Source organism: Callospermophilus lateralis, chromosome 4 (genome assembly GCF_048772815.1).
Source record: "Callospermophilus lateralis isolate mCalLat2 chromosome 4, mCalLat2.hap1, whole genome shotgun sequence".
Taxonomy (NCBI): Eukaryota; Metazoa; Chordata; class Mammalia; order Rodentia; family Sciuridae; genus Callospermophilus; species Callospermophilus lateralis.
In genome coordinates this window covers 154,638,094-154,660,133 of record NC_135308.1, presented here as the reverse complement: position 1 = coordinate 154,660,133, position 22,040 = coordinate 154,638,094, and the positions used below count along the sequence as shown (strand labels likewise).

Sequence of the window (22,040 nt, the reverse complement as noted above, 5' to 3'; positions counted from 1 at the left end):
GCAGTTGTCAGTGGGCAGCGTTCATATGTCAAACATAGAACGCTTTCTGGCAGGGTTTTCTGTCATCTTTACAGTAACCCTATGAGGTAGGTACCATCAGTGTTCCCATGTTATAAGTATATCTAAGGGTCAGAGGGGTGAGATGTTCTAGCGAAGGTCAAGACGCCAATAAATGTCAAGACAGGGCTTGATCCAGGGTGGATACTCACGCTGTTCCAACCAGGACCGCCTTTTCTCCCAAATCTGGTCCTTCTCCTGGTCATTGTCACATATCTTGTTGCCCAAGCCGGGGACGTGTGGATCCAGCCAGGCTCCTCCCTCTCCTTCACTCTCTTTGCTGCACCCGGACACCAAGCACATACGTCCACTGTGGCATCCAGCCTGCTCCCCCCATACTGACCCTCAGGTCCTTCTCCACGCTGCTGCTTGAGATTCACGCTGTCCAGCAGTCCCCCGAGGCTCCTCTGCACCCCACTGGGGCCCTCCGCTCAGGGCTCCTGACCCCCTGCATCGACAGGGCCCATTTACTGGTCTGTTTCACAGCCCTTGACTGTACGTTCCCTGAGGGCAGGAGCCTGTCCTCATCGTCATTGTATCCACACCAGGTTTTTATCGTCACCAGGAATTCAGTTGTAAAAAAGACAAGTAATGTCTGTCTTCCTGGGATCCTGCTCTGTTAGGAATCTCTTACCGATGTGGGCTGCCTCACAGGTACTGTGGCCACGGCTGAGACCAGAGTTCAGAGAACCCTGGTTTTGTACACAAATGCCCTCATTCACCAAATAAGCATATTATTGTTCACTATCTTCTAGTCTCAATCACTTTATCAGAAATAAATAAATAAATATGTGCATGCATCCTGGAAGGGAGGGCTACTGTAGGCCTGGGTGAGCTGACGGATGAAGCCCAGACCAGTGCCTGGCACTAGGTCGACAGTTGTGTGGCTTCCTATCTGTGGCTTCAGCAGCCACAAGCCACAGGTTCAACCAACAGGGGATGAAAGCTATTCTATAACCAAAAAAATGGCATCATCGGTACTAAGTATGCACAGGCTTGTCATTATCTCTAAACACCACAGCATAGTGACAATCTACACAGTGCGTTGGCCCTGTGCTAGGTACGACAGGCAGCTTAGAGAGGATGGTGCAGGTGTGAAATTCTAGACCATTCTGTGACTCAAGTTCAGTGATTGTCATATCCATGGGGGTCCAGGACCAAGTCCTCAAAGACACTAAGGGACAACTGTATTCCGTCTCCGTCCCAAATTGAGCTCTGGGGGTCCAGAGGCCACGCCCTACATGTCTCTTCCTTTCCCTACTGTGCCTTGGGACAAAAGCCATATCTGATGAATGTTCCATTAGGAAGTAAAGACCCGTGGGAAAGTGGACCAAAGGCATTTAAGAAGCTTTCTTTCCAAACACCTGCATGAGGTCAGTCCAGGGGCGTGTGCAGAGGGAGCAGGGAGCAGGGGAAACAGGCAAGACTGGCGCGGAGGGTGCCATGTGGCCTCCCGGTCCTCCAGTGTCCCATAGTTGATGAAGCCTGTATTCCTCCTGGCAGGGAGGAGCAGGTGTTGACATATGTGCATATCAGAGCTCACTTTTCAATACGTTACTAGAAATTTTCAACACTCATGAGCGTGATGGACAAGGAAAATAAATAAATAAGAGGAGAGGCGTTGGACTGAAGTCTGCCCAAATGATCCGGCACTTTAAAAGGGTATGTGAGAGAGAAGGGAAGTGACAGACAGCAGTGCCCCAATGACCTGTGAGTTCCCTGTGAAGCCACTCCCCTGATCTCATGATTCATGTAGTAAACATAGTCCACATTTTTCCTAGTGATCCTGGTGAATTATGCAGCCCCGATGCTGGTGTGGTGTCTGCCACACACACTGTGTGGCTCCACCTTTTCCGAGGCTGCAACTGTGGTGCGTGTGCCCTTGGGAGCTGCAGAGGTGTCTGGGCCCCTGGCCTTTGCAGAGGCTCTAGTCTGAGATGGTCTGAGCTCTGACAGCTTTCTTGTATGTCCCCCACTGGTCAGACCGTCATCTTCATCCGCCTTTCTGGACATCTTTCGCCGCCCCCTTTCAAATGCTCTATTTGTTGATCTCTACAGTTTAGAATTTCATGCATGGTGTCCTCCACCTGTGACACCTGTGATTTCTCACCTGTAGACACTGACATCTAGCTAGCCGCGGGCAAGTGAGGGCAGCAGGGGGGGACCCACATCATGGCTGCTGCCTCCCGCTGGCTAGAACAGTCCCAGGGCTGTCCTCACTGCATGGAGGCTGGGTGTCATCTTGCCCAGCACCAGGGGTAGGGACCAGCTTGCCCTCTATAAGTAACCTGGTGTCCAGGGGAAGAAAGTGAGTTTCCCAGCAACGAATACACTTCCTTAACGCCACGGGGATTACACGTGGGGTAGACGAGATCCACATTCAGGCGTTCTTTCCCCTATGGGTCCTGTGCTGGTGTGGGTGGGGAGGTATGGACTTAAGGAAGTGGATTTAACACAATTAGGTAATTACTACAGGTAATTAAGTAGTTAAAAGGGTGTTTGAGTGAAGATAGGTGATGGGAAGGGTTAGGGTTAGGGTTAGGGTTGGTGCTGGAAGGCCTGGCCACAGGGCCCTGGCATCGGGAAGACCAGGGACTTGGCAAGCCGGAGGTGTGGGTGGGTAGTGCTGGACGGAGGTCAGGTGGAAGTGGGGGGTGCCTGAGATCTGCTGGAGTATGGCGAGGGTGCCGTTTGAGGTAGAGACTGCAATTCACAGTTACTCAGGGCGTTCGTTCATGGACTTGGAAAGCCTCATCTTCTTTGAGCCCTGCCTTCCTTGTGGAATATCACACTGATGGACAGCTTCGCCCTCACCTGGCCTGGGAGGTGAAGTGACAGGTGACCAAGGCACGGGCAGAATTTGGCTGTCGTGGACAGTGCTCTCAGGTTGCAGAGAGCGCAGGAGCCCTGGTGAACTTGGAGGTGCTTGACAGCGGGGGTCATGCTGCAGAGGAAATCTTCTGGCCCCGTTCTCTTCAGTTGGGTGGGTTTTCCGGTTGTTTTTGAGCATAGGGATGAACCAGAATCAGGCTCCCGGGGAGTATTTATTGAGCACATACCGTGTGCCCGGGTATGATTAGAGCCCTGGTCCTGGGAGAGTGGCATGCAACAAGAGTGAGGTGTGACCTGCAGCCTGAGCCACAGCCTAGATGTGGAGGCACTAATGGGGCCGGTGCCACTCGGGGGTGGGGTGGGGACACAGTGCACTGAGTTCCCACAGGGAGGGAGACCTGGACTCTCATCCTGCTGAGACCTGTGGTCCTTGGGCTGGTCCTGGAGCCCCTGATCCTTGGGTGTCTCATCTGTTCAGAACTCAACACAAGGCACAGGCGAGGGTGCTTTGTTCTCATTACTTAGTACATATTTGCTGTGTCCCATCTGTTGGAGTCCATGGGGCACGAAGGGTAGGACACAGAGCCACTGCCCTAAGGAAGCGGGTGGAAGAGGGGAGAGGCGGGCTTCCCAGGCCGCCAGCAGGTATGAGGCAGCACCTCCCGTGTGCCAGGGGTGTGCTCAGCCCGCCTGCCCGCACGTCAGGTCCCATCGGGGGCACCTGCCCGAGTGGACGCTCGCCTCTCCTCTCCTTTATCAACTCAGAAGGTGTTTATCGCACAGCCCCGTTCATCAGGCTCTGGGGAGGCAACAGTGAGTTGGCAGGATCCTTGTCCCCGGGGACTGTGCTTCTCCTTGGAGCGACAGAGTATGAAAAGTAAGCGAATACGGTGATTCCGGCGGTGGAGAACCAGGGAGACCAGCTGCCTGGCAAGGTCGGAGTCCTGTGGAGGGTACGGAGCCACCAAGTGCCTGGTAATACATCTTCTTTTCCTTTAGCTGAGAAGCTCAGGCACAGAACTTGTGTCCAGAGCTCTTGATTTTGGAGCTGGGGTCCCTGCTGGGGGCTTTTCTGCAAAGACCCGTCTTCCACTGCGCGGAGCGGCCTTCAGCGCCACACTGCCCTGCTCCCCGCCTCCCTCGCTCTCTCCCTCCTTCAGCTTCTCCATCTGTCATAAGTGGATAATGATTTTGTCCTACCTTACTGCTGACCCCCTCGATAATATTGACCTAGCGAGGAAGTTGTAAGGCATAACTAATAAAAATGACAGTGAGGCATTTGCCAAGGGAAGGTGTGCTGCTGCATGCTAATCCCCGGGGAGCCCATCTGGGATGCGAGGGCAGATTGATTAGGCAGCTGTTTAGCCAGCGTGGTTCTTCTGCCCCCAGCTTGACAGGGCGGTCGGGCCCAGTTCCAGCAGGTCTGTCCTCTGGACTTCCACTCTGTTACCTTTCTGTGGTCTCCGCTTATGTGGATTTGGTGACCTCATGACAATCCAAAAGCCCTTTTGCCTTGTGAATTGGGGTTGGCAGTCAGAGGATTGGTGGGGTATGCACTAAAGTCCTTCTGGTCCAGAGAGAGGAGAGAGACAGGTGAGTGACAGGTGCAGCCAGCAGCAGAATCACCTGAGACCAACACCCCGCATAAGCAGCTCCTTGGCTCTAGTGGGAGGAGAGGAGCGGGGTGCTCTGGGAGGGTCCATACCCAGTGACACCAGGCCCTCTTCCAGAGATGTCCAGTGCAAGGTTCAAGGGTTTGAACTCTGGACCCCAGCTGCTCTTTCCACCTCTTAGACCTTGGACAGGGTAATTCTTACCTGTCTGTGGTTATAAATTGGGGCGGAAACACTATCTACCAGTTTGGACTGTGCAGAGCATAAAATGAATTTATATTTGCCAAGGGCTTGGGACAGTATCATCTCTAAGTGGAGGCGTCAGTACCCACATCGGCCTTTAGAGGGAGTGCACTTTCCATGGGGCCCAGGTGGGATAAGAGGCTGCAGCCAAGTGCCGGGCTGTGAAGAAACTGGGGTGCCCCGCAGAGGAGAAACTCCAGGGAGCCCCTGAGCCTGCAGTGCGTTTATTTGACCAGACATACGCACATGCATGCACACACTACATAAGCACATATTTACATATGTGTGCATACATACCGTCACATGTGTGTGCACATCACACATACAGTGAGGGGGGTCTTGGGACAGAGTGTGTTGGGTGAGGTCATGTTGAAGTGAGGAACTTGAGTGATAGAGGCCCTTGGAGGAGGTCGGCTGTCCATCACACTAGCCTTTCCTGGAGAGCATTCTGGAGCAAGAGAGGCTCCAGTATGAGACAGTGCTGTGTCTTGGAAATGATACTAATTTTGGAGGCCTGGCTTAGACTCTTGGCCCTGACTTTGGTCTATCTGCCTGCTGCAAATGTTTGTGTCCCCCCAAATTCATATGTTAAAATCCTAACCCCCACATGGTGGTATTGGGGAAGGGTCTTTGGGAGACGCTCAGGTCATGAGGGCAGAGCCATCAGGAATGGGGTTAGTAGTACCCTTATAAAACAGACCCCAGGGAGCTCTCACACCCTACCCTCACGTGAAGACCGTGGCCATCTGTGAACCAGGAAACAGGTCCTCATCAGACATCAAATCTGTTCTTGTTCCTCCCAGCCTTCAGGACTGTGAGCAAGGAATTTCTGTGGTTTGTAATTCCCTCCGTTGATGGTATTTTGTTACAGCATCTCAGATGGACCGAGATAGTATAGAGGTGTCTGTTACGAGGCCACAGCAGCTGCTGGGCTTGAACCAGACCTGGACACCCAGACGCCCAGAAGGTCCTTTCGCTCCTCATTTCTTCCTCAACAGACCACAGGGGCGCTGGCTGAGCCAGGCCTTGAGCTCCCATTACTTAGACCCATCCTGCTTGTCGGAACAGTGCAGGCATCCAAACACCAGGCCAGCGTTTATGTGCTCATTTAATGAGAAAATTGATTGTGAAAGAGGAAAGTTTGGAGATAATTGGGCTCCTGAGGGTTGCCTGGTTTGGGCAGGTGATGAGCAGTCGATAATTTCATAAGAAGTGCTTACGAGAATCTGCGAATGGCCTCTCCACCGAGTCCCTGTCTTGCAGAGCACCTTCCCTCGGCATTCCTCCACCGCTGACCTCCCCGGTGCTCTGCAGAAGAGCAAGGCCCGCTGTGGGCATCCGCCTGGGTGTGAACACGCACCCTCCTGTGTGCCTGGTGCCCGTCTCCCAGGGAGACTGAGAGTTGGTCTCTTGCTCCAGCTCTGTTTTGAACTTTTCCTTTCTCATGATCCTCCGGTCCTTTCCGTCTGTAGGCCTGGGTGTGAATCCCTGGGCCGGTGACAGAGTCGCCTACACTGTGCGCGCTGAGGTTCCCGAGGACAGGCCTTGGATAAATCCCTGACTTCCAGGGTGGAAGCCACTGTCAAGGCCAGTCCCTCGCCCACTTGTGGTAGAGCAGGCGAAGGTGTCACCAGATTCTCCCGGCTTGAGGAAAGGAACGTAATTGGAAAATGGGCGATATCCGCCGAGCAATTACTGAGCCTGTTAATGAGGTTTTACGTGGAGGCTTCCAGTGAATTAACGAGAACAATGATTTTGGCGGCCATGTGGAACAGCTGGATGGCGTGATAAGGGAGCAGCCTGCTAGAGCCCTTGGCTTAGACTAGGTGAGGCGGACCCATGGAAAATCTAGCCCCTGCTGACGCCTTCTTCTGCTCTCCCTGGTCTCCCTGCTGTCCTGGAGAAGTTGAATGTGCTCGACTCCGAGATTGACTCCCCCCACAGAGAGCAAGAGGAGCCAGTTTGCCTAAGACGTGGGCTTGTGTCTTCCTTGGACTGTGTCTCGGAATGTACCCAGTGGTCAGTCATTATGTCTCTTCTTTGGATAGGCTCATGAGGGACATGGTGTCTTGGGTGGGGGTGGGTAGCGTGTTTTGGAGAAAGCAACCTATCATTTTGAATCCAAAGGTCTGTGTGTAAATTATGGCCCTGTCATTTGGTACCTGTGTGCTCCTTAGGTATGTTACTCACCTGTGGGGTCTACAGTTTCTATCAGCAAACTGTTGAGGATCCAATGGAGCAGTTACATGGAATTACGTCATGCATTTGTTGGATGTATCTTTATGGGTCTCCAGAAAACAGAGACAATACGATCTCCCTCCCTCTCTCTGTCTCTCTGTCTGTCTGTTTCTCTCTCTCTCTCTCTCTCTCTCTCTCTCTCACACACACACACACACACACACACACACACACAGAGAAGCTTTAAGGAACTGGCTCGTGATTGCAGGTTCTGGCAGGTCTGCAAACTGTAGGACATTTGGCAGGGTGTAAACTCAGGCATGAGTGAAGGCAGAATTTCCTCTTCAGGAAACGTCTATCTTTGCTCTTAAGCCCTTCAACTGTTTGCATGAGGCCTACTAGATTTAGGGTAATCTCCTTCACTTAAAGTCACTGATTATCGATGTGAAAATCTACAAAATGATTTCGCAGCAACACCTGCACTGGTGTCTCATTCCCTAACCAGGGTCTCTAATGACTCCGGTTGGCAGGTTGAACTAGCCACCACAGTCCTCACCGTTGCTGTTGCTGTGTCAGGAACCACATAATTTATTTGGTCCTGTTGGGCACTGGGGGAGCACGTCCTTTGCCGGCCTGACATGCACTCGGTGTCTTAGCTCTAGGAACAGATGGTTTTGGGGGAGTCCAGGGTGACAACAGTGTCTTGCGGACAGACCATCGGACCAGTCTTCCTCAGAGAACGTTCTGGAAAGTGAAATGATGGATTGAGGTGTGCAAGGGGTATTAATTGTGGCGGTCAGACCGACTTGACTTAGGATCTTGGCTCAGCTCGTCTGGCTCCTCTTACCCCCCTTAACCTCGGTGATGCTCTCTCCTCACATTTTCCTTTACATCCAGAAGACAAATACTCATCTTTAGGCTTGGGAAAGAATGGGCCGATTGAAACACGCAGTCATTGTCTCCCTCCCTCTGTTACAAGGGAGTTGTTGTAGTGTGACGTTGGTTCTGATCTAGAGACTCTCCCGTAAGGGGTTTGAAGTGGAGGCTCGGAGTCTTGCAGATTGCAGGAGAGTTCTGTGCCGGGACAGGGAAGAGGATGGAGTTCAAGGGCACCTGGGATTTCTGTGTTCCCCATGAGCATGCATTTCACCCTGAGATCTCAGTGAGCAGGAAAGATGGAGTATCCTGAAGTGGTGCTTTGCTGTCACCATGAGTGCTGGAGTGGGTCAGAGCGGTGTCCTACGTGGGTCACCATGGGAATGCCAGGGTCCCACCTTTCCTTAAGACCAGGGGTCCGTAGGATCGATCTCCTTTGATGTGTCCCATTGTCTGTTGGATGGGGAATGGGTTCCAAATGCCAGGGACATGTGTCTTCCCCCAGGATGTTTGCATGAGAAGTGTCTGGCACCCCTGTTTCTGGTCCTGGGGTGCCTCCCAGTAGAGATGAGCAGAAGAAGCCTCTGATTCTGGCAGATTCCCGGAAACCTCTTTGGCCTGGGCTTGTCAGCCTTACCTGGAGAAACTCGTTGCTTCTTGGAATGGCCCTTCCTCATGCAGTAGCTGTAGATAATGACACCTCTAAGCCAGCACTAGAGAAGAGTCCGCCTGTGTGCCCACTTGGTACCACCTAACGGGGGAAACCCAGAAAGCCGGCGCCGCCCGTTGCATTCAACAGGGACTATTTGTCTTTTTCGTCCACCATCTCCTTGAGGAAGCTGTGAGCTCCTTGAAGCACAGATGGCTTTCTTCTCATCGCTGTGCCTCACTGCCTAGCACAGGGCCTGGTACGCTGTCAGGCCGTGCTACGTGTCTGTTGGATGAATGAAGAAACTGTGAAGGGATGTCCTGATCCATGTCGAGCTCTGGCCTGGACAGCTGGTGAGGCCTGGCTGTGCTTACGGAATGAAATGCTCCACACAAGGGAGACTCAGGCATGGGCTAGCACCTCTGGGGATCACCCCAGGAGGTCTGATAGATGGACAAGCTGGCCCGGAGAGCCCCACGCCATCTGTGCCTCCAACTTAGCGGATCAGAGATGAATGTGTGATGGAGTGAGGTCTCACCAGTGACAGGGCGCGTCCAGAGGCTCTGGTTTGAATCTGCTTTCCCTGGAGGCTTGAACAGGGAGAAGCAGCACCATGATGCGGAGATAGGCAGCCAGGGCTTGTGCGCAGAAGACACTGCGGGCCAGAGAGCACCTCCACTAAAATAAGACCAAGAGACTGTCACACAGCGTACGCAGGGGAGATGCTGCGTCAGAACCACAGTAGGCAGAGGAGACCAGGCCCATTCTCAGTGTGTTCCAGGGCTTGGGTAGAACTTGGCCCAGCCTTAACCTCGACACCAGCCTCCCGGGGCTTTTGCTCCTGGAGCATTAGTGTCTAGCATTATTTCTCAGTGTCTAGGAACACTTGCTGTTAATGGTTCTCTATGTTGGCTCTTCCAGTTCAACCTATGAAATTAGTTTACAAAAATCTCTTTTAATGACCATCTTACGTCCCGTCCCCAAGGTTAAAATTTTAGAGTCGTCTTTAGAAATGGGCGGGTCCCCCTTCTCCTCGCCCCTCTCTTCCTGAAGTCATCCGGCGGAGCCCCGAGTCCCAGTTAGTCCATTTCCTCCCGATGTCTCCCGCTGGGTTTCCCTTCTCCATCTGTCACAGTTCTGGGCTGGGCTCCCGTCACCCCCGGCCTGGAGGATGGCACTGACTGTTGGCCTGGTCTCCTCCTTGGTGCCTCCTCATCCATCTTTCCTGCTGCCAGAGTGGTTTTTCTCAAGCTCGGATCTGCTCATGGCTTTCCTGTGTGAGCCTTCTGGATCACTTCTCATTGCCTCTGGAAAAAAAACCCGAACCACCCACATGACCTAATAAAGCTGGTCCTGGCTGAGCTCCGGCCTTCCTTCCTAGCCTCCGGCCCCACCTCTGTATTCCCAAACACAATTTTTCCACCATCCCCCAAGTCCATCCAATATGTTCCTCCGTGTTGCCAAGGTGCGAGGATTCCTTGGTTCCCTGGGAAGCCCGTTACCTTTTTCCTCATGAATGGTCTTGTGGGTGGAACTGACTCCCGTGGAAATATGAAGAAGAGGTGCGGAGCCCGGGCAGCCCTCTCGGGAGCGAGGCTTTAGGGTGTTAGAGATTCTCTTAGCTGGAGCCATGAGAACCCCACAAGGGAGCCTCGTTGGTTCCTGCCTTTTCTCGCTTTGCTAAATTGTGTTTTATTAATGTGTGTGATTGTCCTGATGCTCAGGCTACTGTGCTAATGACTGATAATTGCCTTAATGAGCTATTTGTAAGAAATACAGTAATACCAGTCAGAATGCAACCAGACCCCGGCGCAGCTGGTGGTCTAATAGCCCTTTCACCGATATCCGGGGGAGCAGCCTGCAGGATGCCTGCAGTTAACAGAAGGCAGAGCTCACAGTCGCCCACTTCCAGTCAAGGCCAAGTCTACCCATCCCAGCTTGCGCGGTCGGCGTGCAGAGATCACCGCTGGGGCTAGGGCTAGGGCTAGGGCTAGGGCTAGGGCTGCTGCAGTAACAAATCACAGGGACGGTCTAAACGTTCTTTCCCCCATCACAGGTCACCTGTGACCCTTCTCTACCTGGGCTTCACTCAGGGACCTGGGATTGCGAGGCAGCCTCTCTCCAGGGCCATGGCTGGTCACTCTGACAGAGAGGAAGGGACACATATGGGTTCTCCAAGCTCCCCTGCAGCTGCTCAGGCTCTTATTTCATTGGTCAGAATAGGTCACATGGCCACCACTGGGCAGAGGAGTCCTATGTGATGCTCAGAGCTGGAGAACAGATGTGCTTGAGCAGCTGGACGTGGGTGGCCCTGAAGCATTTGGTTCTAGGGAGTTAATAGGAAGAGGCCCTTGCCTCCACTGGAGGCTCAGGGTGTGCTACGGCGAGGCCCTGGGAGTCCCCCAGCCCCCAGTTCAACCCTGACGCTGCTCGCTGGTCAACTCCGAGCTCTCCATCTGCTCCATGGAAACAGCAGTACCGTCCCCAGGACTATGGAGCATTCCATGGGACTGCGGGTCGGAAAGGGCCGTGATTTGTCACAGCGGCTGTTGCTCTGCTTCCCTCCTCCCGCTGTGCCAGGCCTCGTTTAGAGCGAGCCGTGTCCTGTCTGGTGTGTGCAGCCTGTCTCCTGGGTACCTGTGCCCTGTGTGTAGCCACGCCCGCACACCTGCCCAGTGCCTGAGATGTGGCCAGGGGGGCTATTGATGGGCGACCACCAGACTTCACTTAGTCCTCAACATTTTTATTTCCTGTTACTTTTTAATTGGCAGATGACGTTGTGAGTTTTTGTCACGTACAGCAGGATGTTTTGAGGTATCTATTAAACACGGGACGCTTACATCCAGCTAATCAGCAAACACGGTGCTTCTCGTGCTTGTTCTCCTGGTGAGAGGGCATCACCCTCACTTTCTTTACACTTTTCAAGAATATAACGTGTCATTAACTGTGTCACCTTGCTGCACCACAGATGGTTTGAAGTTTATTCGTCCTGTTTGACTGTATTATGTAAGCCTTTGACTCGCTCCCCACGCCCTGCCCCACCTAGTCATTGCACCTCTACTCTTCTCCTCTGTCTGTGTGATACCAACTTTTTAGATTCCACATATGAGGGAAATCACGTGATATCTGCTTTCTGGGCCAGGCTGATTCACTTACTATGCCTTCTGGGTTCTTCCATGTTGTCACAAAAGGCAGGATTTCATTTTTTATGGCTGAGCAGTATTCCATTGTGCTTACATACCACATTTTCTTAATTCATTCATCTGCTGGTGGGCCCTTAGGTTGATTCTGTATCTTGGCTTTGGGCATAGTGCTACAGTAAGTATGTGAATGCAGATGTCTTTTCAACATACTGATTTCATTTCCTTTGGATGCATATCCAGTAGTGGGATTATTTATTATTATCATTATTATTTTATATTTAAGACTGGGGCAATATAAAATATTTTTTCTTTAAAAACAAGTTCATGGCTTTGAATGATCTCCATTTTACTTTAATTTTTGAAAATTTAGCATATAAACAGAGATGTACTGTGAGTATAAAATATGTCTCATCTTGTTATTTAGAATGAAAAACAGAATGTAAAATATCCCATTAGTTATTTTTAGACTAATGTCATGATGAAATGATAACAATTTGATATATTGGGCACTATAAGGCAATTGTACTTTTTTTTTAAATGTGGGTACAAGAAAATGTAAAATCCCATCTGGGTAGCACTGTGTTTCTATGGGGCAGTGAGGGTTTAGAAATAGAGCAGGCTCGTGCTTCCCTGGGGTCTCAGCCTGGCTGCCAGGGGTCCAGCTGTCCTCTGTCCACACTTCTAGTCGATGTATGTTTATGGAGTGTGGGTTGGGGCTGTGCGAAGCTCCTGGGGACCAGTGCTGACCACAGTCTCTGAGCTCGCTGCTCGGTGGGGTGTGCAGGTTGACCGTGCCATCACACATGTCTGCACTTCCGCTGTGGGCCGCGTGCAGAGGGACCCGATCTTTTTACTACCCGGGGTGGGTGGGCAGGGTAGGGGAAGGGTGTGCTGAGATCTGGGGGAGGAACGGACTGGGGAACACTGTCTGGGATTCAGAGAGGACTCCTGTGGGCAGAAGGAAGAGCCTGCGGAGATTCTGAAGCTTTGGGGGAAACCACGGGGGAACCTCTCCATCTAGTCCTTTCAAAAGTCACAGTTTGTTTTCACCAGACCATGGAGGATGGTCTCTGGAAAAATAGGCGAAACACCGGATCTTTCTTCTAAGAAATGGAACCGCAGGGTACACTTCTATCCCCCACGGACCACCATCAACTTCCTCATGCTCCTCACCTCGAGGTGTGCAGAGTGCCTCAGGGTTTGTAAAGTGTAAACGCCGAGTGATTGCATGGTCCTGGAGAAGACTCGTCACCTGGATGCTCCCACTCACTGTGCCAGGCTCCTCAGCAGTGGGGGTGCCAACACCTCCCAGCACCTTGGCAAAGATCCATCCCTCTTTTTCCAGATAAGGAGGTGGAGGAACTTCGTAAGGCCTGAACTCAAGAAGAAAATAACCAGAGACCCTAACTGGCACCACATTAAAGAAGACAGACAGGTGACAAATAAGTGCATGTGTCAAGATGCTCTGCATTGTGTATGTATCATCAGGAAAATGCAGATCAAAACATCCAGACACCACTGTACACCTGAGGGCAAGGCCAAGACCTGGAGCAATAATGCCAAACACTGGCTCCTGCGTCCTTGTGGGACAGCAGAACCGCATGGCCACTCTGAAGGCAGTCGCTCAGTTTCTTACAAAGCCAGACATGTTCTTATCAGATGATCCAAAATCATGCAGTTCTGTGTTGACCCAGAGGAGCTGAAAATCTACATCCATACTAAAAGGTGCACTTGGATGTTTGTAGCAGCTTTTTCCCGTAGTGGCCCAAATTTGGAAGTAATGAAGATGCCCGTCAGTAGGTGAGTGCATACAGATGGTACCTGGAAAAATGGACTGTTATTCAGTGCTAAAGAGAAATGAGTAATCAGGCCATGAAATGGCACAGAAGGAACTTAAATGCACATTAGCAAGTGACAGAGCCAATCAGTCGGAAGATGGTACTTATAATATTCTAACTATGGTATTCTGGGAAAGGCAGCACTTTGGACACAGTGGTTGCCAGAATCAGGGGAGGGAGGGATTAAGCAGAATATAGAGGGTTCTTAGGTCAGTGAAACTACTCTCTCTGATGCTACAGTGATAGACACATATCACTGTACAATTGTCACAATCAATAGAATGTACATCAAAAATGTACCCTGACGTAAGTGGATTTTGTGTGACGATTATGTGTTAATGTAGGTTCCCCAGTTATAATAAATGTACTACTCTGGTGGGGCACGTTGCTAACGGGTGAGACTATGCATGTGTGGGGACAAGGAGTATATGGAAAATTTATGCACCTTCCCAACATTACTGTGAAGCTAAAATTGGTAAAAAGTAAAGTTCACTAAGAAAGAAAGACCTGATTACAAAAGCAAATGCTTATTGAATACTTAATGAAAGTTGAGCCCAGACAAGTTAAGAAACGTTCTCAGAGTCACACAGCTTGAAAGGTGCAGAGCTGGGATTTGGACTCAGCATTCTGTCTCCAGGGCTATTAATGACTGGCTGCAGTTTTACCTCCTACAGCACCTGCTTATCAAGGTGGAGGAGTTGAAGTCAGCTCTGAGTCTCATTGTGCCCCGTGAGCAGCATAGCCCGCATCATTAAGAACCTTCTAAGGCATGGACATGGCTCTGGGTGCTGGGCTTTAAAGATAAATAAGCCCTCATCTCGTTTCTGAAGGGCTTATGGCAGGGGAGATGTTACATTACAGGTAATTTTGATATAATGATACAGTCATGTTCCTGGAAAGTGTTCAAGGAGCTATTTGTCCTCTTCCCGTAGGTGATTATGTGAAGAAGTGTTTCTGCCGAAGGTCCTATAAGCACTGCATCTAGAAAATGCTCCAGGTTCGCTTGGAGGGCTCAGGCTGACCTGGACATCAGCTCTCAGACTGAACATGCCTTTGCCTGTCTCCACCCGCTCACCAAGCTGCAGAGACTCTGCTGATGTTTTCTGTGTCTGATCCTGCCTCCACCCCAGTGAAACTTGCATAAGTCGCCTTTTGTTTCTCTTCTCTTTCCTTCCTCTGTAAAATGTATTGCCCTTTTACTCATTCGTCTATCCATGCACCCACCCACCCACGCAGTCATCCATCCATCCATATAATTATCCATGTATCCATGCATCCATCCATCCAACTATCCATCATCACACACCCACCCATCTATTCAGTCATCCATCTATGCATCCATCCATCTATTCATCTATCCTTCACCCATCTATCCATCCATCCATTCACCCCCCAACCCACCTACCTAGTCATCCATCCACCCAACACATGTTTATTTTTATTTAATTTTTTTTTTTCAGGAGCTATTTCTAGGCACTAGAATTTTCATGGTGAATGAAACAAATATTTTTTCATCAGCTTAGATTCTAGCAAGGGGCAGTAAAAGCGGTTAGACTCAGAAGGCCAGATACTATTGATCCAATTTATAAGATATCCAGGGTGGGTAAACCTATAGAGGGAAGCACAGGTTGGTGAATCCCAGGGGCTGGGAGGAGGGGGGATGGGCAGAACCGCCGTGACGTCCCACGGGAATGCTGTGCAGGGCGCTGCATTGTTCAGAAGAGTTTATTCCTTGTGAATCTCACCCTAATACACTTCTTAAGTGTTCAGACCCCTTGTGCAGGACACAGTGCACACCCGTCTGGTGACGCTGCCAAGAGCAGAGGGGGGGACATCCTGGACGGGGGACTCAGCAGAGGAGGGAGACACTTTGGCTTGCTTTTCAGAAAGATCCCTTTGGCTACCAATTTAAGAAGGAATTAGGGACAAGGGCAGAAGCAGGGACACCCATTAGGAAACAAGGTCAACAGCTCAGCCGGGAGATGCTGGTGGCTTTGGACCCGTTGTTTGCAGTTGCAGAAGTGGTGGGAGTCACAGAATCCCAGAGTGTTTTTGAGGTAAATCCAGGAGGATTTGCTGACTCGTTGGATGTGGAGATTGACGGGAGGAGAGGGGTCGAAGGGGGACTGGTTTCTCGTCGGAGCCCCTAGACACGTGTGTGTCTGCGTGGGTGTTCCATTTGCTCTAATGGGGAGGATTGAGAGAGGAACCCACTTGAGACAGGACATCAGGGGTTGGGTTTCAGTCTTATTCAATCAGCGGTGCTCTTTGGACATATCCAAGGGAACATATTGGGTTGGGAGGTTGGAGGTGAGCCAAGAGTTCTGGAGCAAGACTCGGGTGGAAGATATAGATTGAGGGTTGCCAGCATTTAAATGGCACTTAAGACCATGAGCCTGGATGACATCAGCTCAGCAATTTGTGCAGGTGGGGAGACGGACCTCAGCTGCGCCCTGGACTCCGGAGACGGGGGTCCTGGGCTGCACTGGGAACAGTGGGGACTGGTTTATTCAGATTTTAAAAAAAACTTCAGCACAGAGTTGCAGTTTTACTCCCAGGAGAAAATAAAAATAGGCTACTCAAAAGCATAAGTAGGGACCGTGCTTCGTGGGGAGGGGTGCCAGGGGTGTGCATGGTGTTTGAGCAGTGGTGAGCTGGACTATGGGCTCCTGCAGCCCTCTCTTCCAGGGCTTAGATAAGTGTTCCCCAAAGGTCTGTGTGTGAAGGACTTGTTCCCCAGCCTGGGCCCAGGCTGGAAGGTGGTAGAGTCTTTGACAGGTGGGGCCTTGTGGGAGGAAGTTAGGTCATTAAGGGTCATGGTCCTTGAAAGGGACTGTGAGGTTCTTGTCTCTTTATCTTCCTCTCTCCACTTCCTGCCATCGTGAAATGAGGTGCATGCTCTACAATGAAGTTCCCACTATGTGGTACCTTGCCACAAGCCCCACAGCAGTAGGGCTAATCAGGCATTGACTAAAATCTCCAAAACTGTAAGCCAACATGACCCTTTCCCCCTGATTATATCAGGTATTTTGTTATAGGAACAGAAAGCTGACTAACACACAAGCAAGGGACTACAGATTATCTGATAGTCAGAAAGTGCCAAATTCATGTTTATGGAATGAATGGATGAATAGAAGCACCCTGTGGGCCTGAAGACCAAGGAAGGAAGAGGCAGTTGTATTACTTTATTGTTGATTCATAGTTTGAATTCAAGAGGCTAATGTCTAGACCCTGTTAGTACAAATACAATCCATTTCCAGGGCTTGGAGATTTACCACATTTGTATGAATGGAGGGTTCTCAAGTCAGCTCCTAAAGAGAAATCTAGAACAAGGGCAGCTTTATTGGAATTTGACAGTGACGTCCTACTAGGCTGTTCTGGACTGATTCCCTTTCGGTGTCTCCCCTGTGCAAGAGAGTTAGCAGAGTAAGGCCCATGTGCAAGGTCTGCTGGCTGTCGTCTGGGAGCCTGGACTCTAGGAGGGCTCCCACCATTCCCAGAGCTCATGAGACTGGCTCACTGTGTCTAAACTGTTTAGGCAAATTGTAGGGTTAATGCCGAACACCTGCTTTCCTTATGGAAGTCTATAGCTTTGGTCTACGTTGGGTTAGGACTGCTGACTGACTGGTCCTCCTCAAAACCTGGGCACTGAACTGCTCATGTGACATTTGTCACATTTCATTGCTAGAGGAAGTAAGCCTGTGTGTGTGACTCATGGAGCGAGGCCTCCTGAAGCTGAGCTGGTTTCCCGGCGACTTCACCCCATGCACCTGTTCCCTTTGCTGATTTTGCTTCCTGTCCCGTCACTGGGGTAAGTGATAGCCGTCAGCACGTCTATAGGCGAAGTCTGAGTCCCTAGTGAATCATCAAACCTGGAGCTGAGCACGGGGACTTCTGACACCCCCTTCCTTTTTTGGCTGTGTGCTTTGTTAAACAATCAGTCAGGTCCCTGTAGACCTGTGAATCCCATTAACATTTACTGGATCCTGAGTATACACAGCACACCTGTAAAACGTCCAGGGCACCGAGAGAGTTTGCCTTAGGAACTGAGTGACACTACCAACTGCTCCCAGGGATGACATTCTCAAAGCGGGCACCCTGGAAGCTACAGAGATGACCGAGACCCAGACCAGTATAGTCTTGGTTCTAGAAAGAAAATGGAAATTGTAAGGAAACAAAATCCCTAGAACTTTGGGTGACATGGAGCACCTCACGGTATCCATGATATCACAGTAGCTGTTTTGGAGGGGAGGGTTAGACATCTGTGTCAGAAGTTGAGAGTGACTTTGAGGCATCGGCAGGCCTTGCTCTTCCCTGGCATTTTTGCTTTTCTTTAGATTTTATCCATCTGTGCATTTTTTTTATCCATTCTTTAGATTTTATCCATCTTCCCATTTACCCCGTCATCCTTAGGTAGACACCCAGGCCTGCCTAACCCCACTCGGCATTGCCAGGAAGCTTGTTACATTCATGAGCTTCGATTGTGTGCTAGGAGATGTTCCAGGCTCTGGAGTACTGGGATTAATTGAGGGGGATCCCTTCCCTTCTGGGATTATGGCCTACAGAGAAGCAAAGGTATTTAGTTGCAGGTGGCAAGCGATATGCATGCCCCTCTGGGTCAAGCAGGTGTGCGAGCTCAACTCATTACCATATGTCCAAGGAAAATCAGCCACATATGGGGACCAGGGCAGGGGATGTCCTCGCAGCCTGTCTTAATTTCCACTTAAGCAGAGGAGAGGGAAGGAAGCCTCCTCCTGTGGGAGTGTCCCAAAGGTCAGCTTAAAATATGCCTCTCATTTAGCTTTGTGATGACTCAGAGCTACCTTTGGTGGGCAGCTGGGGACATAACCACTCCCAAAGGCAAGTGACAGTTACCCCCACTCACCTGCCTGTGGTGATCAAAGGAAGACAGCCACCTGAGAGCTCCCGGGCCTTCCACCAGCCTGAGGACTGAGGACGGCACTGAAGCCCCCGGGCCCCCCTCCCTCCCAAGCCCTCGCAGCAGGGCCGGTGGCTGTGGTTTTGATTTTACGTGGGGCCATGATTTTTATGGTTTCTGATTTACCTTTTTTTTCCCCCCCATAATTTGGGCATGACTCCTGTGAGCCGAGGACTCCTCAGTCACCTCCCCACCCCCCAACCAAGTCGTTCCTTCCCACATTACGCTCCCAAGCCCTCAGCATTTCCAAGGTTAATTGAATGCCAGGCACTTTCCTCTTAGGACTTTCATAAGGTAGTCTGAGCAACATCAGATAAAATGATAACAGCACCAAGCACTATGTATTAGACACTGTTTAAGGGCTTTACCTAGTGTGACTCTCTTAATTCTTATAACAACAGGTGCTGTAATTATTTTCCCATTTTATATCTGACACTGAGACAAGGGCATTTTGTAATTTGCCCAAGTACCTCTACTAATCTTGGTGCTTTTTCTAAAGACCGGGACACCAGAAGCACAATTCATAAACAAAACAAAATGGATAAATTGGACTCAATCAAAGTTATTATGTGGCTTTGATTCTGCTAAAAGGATGAAAAGAGAAGCCAGTGGCTGGAGAGAATTATGTAAATCACAAAATGGATGGAAGACTTGTATCTGGATGTGTAAAAATCTCTCCAATCTCAACAGGAGGAAACCAGACAATGCAACTAAAAAACAGGCAAATGACACGTCACCAAAGCCAGCGTGCTGATGGCACAAGAGCAAGTGGAAAGCTCTCAGCCCCACCAGGGAAGTACAGCGTCAACCTGTGAAGAGCTGTGATTGCACCCTTGCAGAACCACTGAAGTAAAAGGCACTGGCAGGAAATACCGAATGCTGGTGAGGATCCAGAGAAAGCGTATCTCTCGTGGGAAGGTGAAAGGGTGCGGCTATTCTGGAAATCTCATGATAATTTCTTGAGAAGCTAAATATATATTTACTATATGATCCTAGTGGTCACACTGCTTGGCCCTTGTCTTAGAAAAATAAAACCTGTGATGACAAAAAAAAAAAAAAGTCTTTCGGAGCATTATCCATAGTAGCTCAAAACTGGAAGCAACCCAGATGTCTTTCAATGGGTGAATGATGAAACAAAATCACGTCAAGTTCATTGCTTTTCCTCACCAAGTAGTATTCAACTGGAAGGATGTGTGCAGGTGTGGAGATGGGTTTTGAATGGGAGAAACCAATCCCAAGGTTCCATAATGTGTGATTTCAGTTATATAATGACAAAATCATGGAGCATAGAAACAGATATGAACATGTCAATAGAAATAGATCAGTAGATGTTAGTAGAAATAGATCAGTAGATGTTAGTAGAAATAGATCAGTAGATGTCAATAGAAGTAGATTACTAGGTGTCATTAGAGATAAATCAGTAGGTGTCAACAGATCAGTAAGAGACAACAGAGATAGATGAGTAGATGTCAATAGAAGTAGATCATTAGGAGCCAATAGAGATACATGAGTAGGTGCCAGTTGAAGTAGATAAGTAGATTATCAATATATATAGGTCAGCAAATGTCAGGGGCTCGGGCTAGGGGTGTGGGATGGAGTATCATGGAAGTATTTCTTTTTCTACCACCGAGCTTCATCTCCAGCTCCTGCATGGCAGTATTTTTCTTTGGGGTGATGGTGTTTACACAGTTCTATAAATGTGATAAAATTTCATAGCATTCTGCAAAGCAGAGGGGGGAAAAAAAACCCTCAAGTTCATGCAAAAACCAGTAAAACATGAATAAAGTCTGTGGTCTGATTCTTGGTCATATGCTGATGTTAATTTCCGGCTTCTGAGAATGACCGTCACTACATAAGATGTCACTGGGGAAAACCAGGTGAAGGTACACAGGGCCTCTCTGTATTATTTTTTCAACTTCTTGTGGATCTGTAATTATTCCAAGATAAAAATAAATATGAGGTTCAACACACACACACACACACACACACACTCACACACTCACACACTCACACTCACACACGGAGATATCTAGCAGCTGGAGCATTTGATATAATCCTTGCCTGCAAGGCTTCCGATTGGACTGACGGGTGTGGCGTCCTCATCTGAAAAGAGCGTGTGTGTCAGCCCCGGCTCTAGGTGTCTTAAGAATGAGATCCCGCAGAGAGCAGCTGGGGAAGTGGGTGATTTTTCCTCCTTACTCCTGGCTAAGTGTCGTCGGGCCACACACACCTGGGAGCACAAACGCTCAGCGAACTCTCGTCCCTGCTTCCCATCCCAGCTCCTGGGTGACCCGGGAAGCTCTCTGTTTCCTCTTCCCTGAACTGAGCACTTCCCTGTCCCAGCACACAGGTCACAGGCTCTGTGCCTCCAGCTCCCCACTTTCACCCACTGCCTTCTGTGTTGTTAACCACTAATCGTCCCTTGTCTGTGTCCTACTAAAACCAGCATTCACTTTTTTGGTGCTCACTTGTCCAGTCATCTGTCTCTGTGGTGTGAGGCGGCAGCACCTGACCACTGTGGTGCTCCAGAAATGTTCCTAGAGTGAACAGACACAGGCAGTGGGCTGCTCTCCTCCAGGGTGCAGCCGGACTTCCTGTTGGTGGGCTTCCATTCCACCCGTGGGACTGCAGCTTCCGGTCTGGTGTGTCTTCTACCACCGAGGACGTTCTGCAAGGAACCGGGAGTGTCACTGGCTCCTCATCCTGGTGTGCATCAAGTTGCTCTCTATGGTTTCCCTGGAAAAAAAGAAAATTCCAGGAACTTGGAGGAATAATGCCTGATGAAGGTGTCCCAACCACCCGTGCAGACCAGAAGCCATGATTCCCTGCTGTGGACGGCTGTGTGCCAGTGTTGCTGTTTTTAACTGAATGCAGGAGTGTTGGGTTGGAAGTCGAGATGCCCAACCTTGAGGTTCCTTCCTTACGCAGAGTGTTTGCGAGCACGTGTCCCACTTTGGAGCAGTGTGGGGAACCCACGTGGCGAAGTCTGAGGATGGGTGTTGTGGCGTTTGCATTTGTGGCTGCGTCTTGGACCCAGTGAAGCGGGCCAGCTGCCAATCTTCTTTGTGCGTCTTCCTGCAGTGCACAAGCAGCTTGGGGTGGTAGGAGTCTGACTGTGACATCATTCCCTCCAGGTCGGACCTTTGAGAGATGTGTCAAGGTCCCGCGTCCCGTGTGTTGAGCAGCAGTGCCAGCATGGACCATTCCTGATGCAACAAAGCTATGCGTGCTCCTCGGGAACAGAGAAGAGGAGGGAGATTGTCGTGGATTGAGCATTTTCAGGGCTTGTTCCTTCCGTCAGTTCTCCTTTCCAACTGTGGGGATGGCTGTAGGATTTCACTGAATTCCTTTTCAAATATACTTTTTATTATGGTATATGCATGTTCATTTTTAGACATAACTGCAGTGTGTGTGTGTACGTGTGTATATTGTAACACTCACATTTCAGACACTGCAAAGTTCTTTTAACATTTATTATATCATTCATGCAACACCCCTAGGCATTAGGCTTTTGATCCCTCTTTTATAGATTGACAGAATCAAATGGAATAGGGCTGGGAGGGGTGGGTAGGTCACTTACCTAGGGTCACAGTTGTAAATGGCAAAGTGAGAATAAGATTCAAATCAGTTTAGCTTTGGAGCCATTTTACAAATAAAGCGGGGGAGGGGGTC

The 22,040-nt window shown here is 50.0% G+C and overlaps 1 protein-coding gene across 8 annotated transcripts in view; it reads left to right on the top strand.

Moving 5' to 3' along the window:
• Nucleotides 1-22,040, top strand: part of Large1 (LARGE xylosyl- and glucuronyltransferase 1) — a 492,360-nt gene that overhangs the window by 81,836 nt on the left and 388,484 nt on the right. For 3 of the 8 annotated variants that reach the window (XM_076855088.2, XM_076855086.2, XM_076855089.2), the window contains one exon: nt 19,059-19,250. The exons of the other annotated variants lie outside the window; for them this stretch is intronic. The gene's annotated coding sequence lies outside the window, so the exon portion shown is untranslated. The remainder of the gene's footprint in view (nt 1-19,058; nt 19,251-22,040) is intronic. 8 annotated transcript variants of the gene reach the window in all.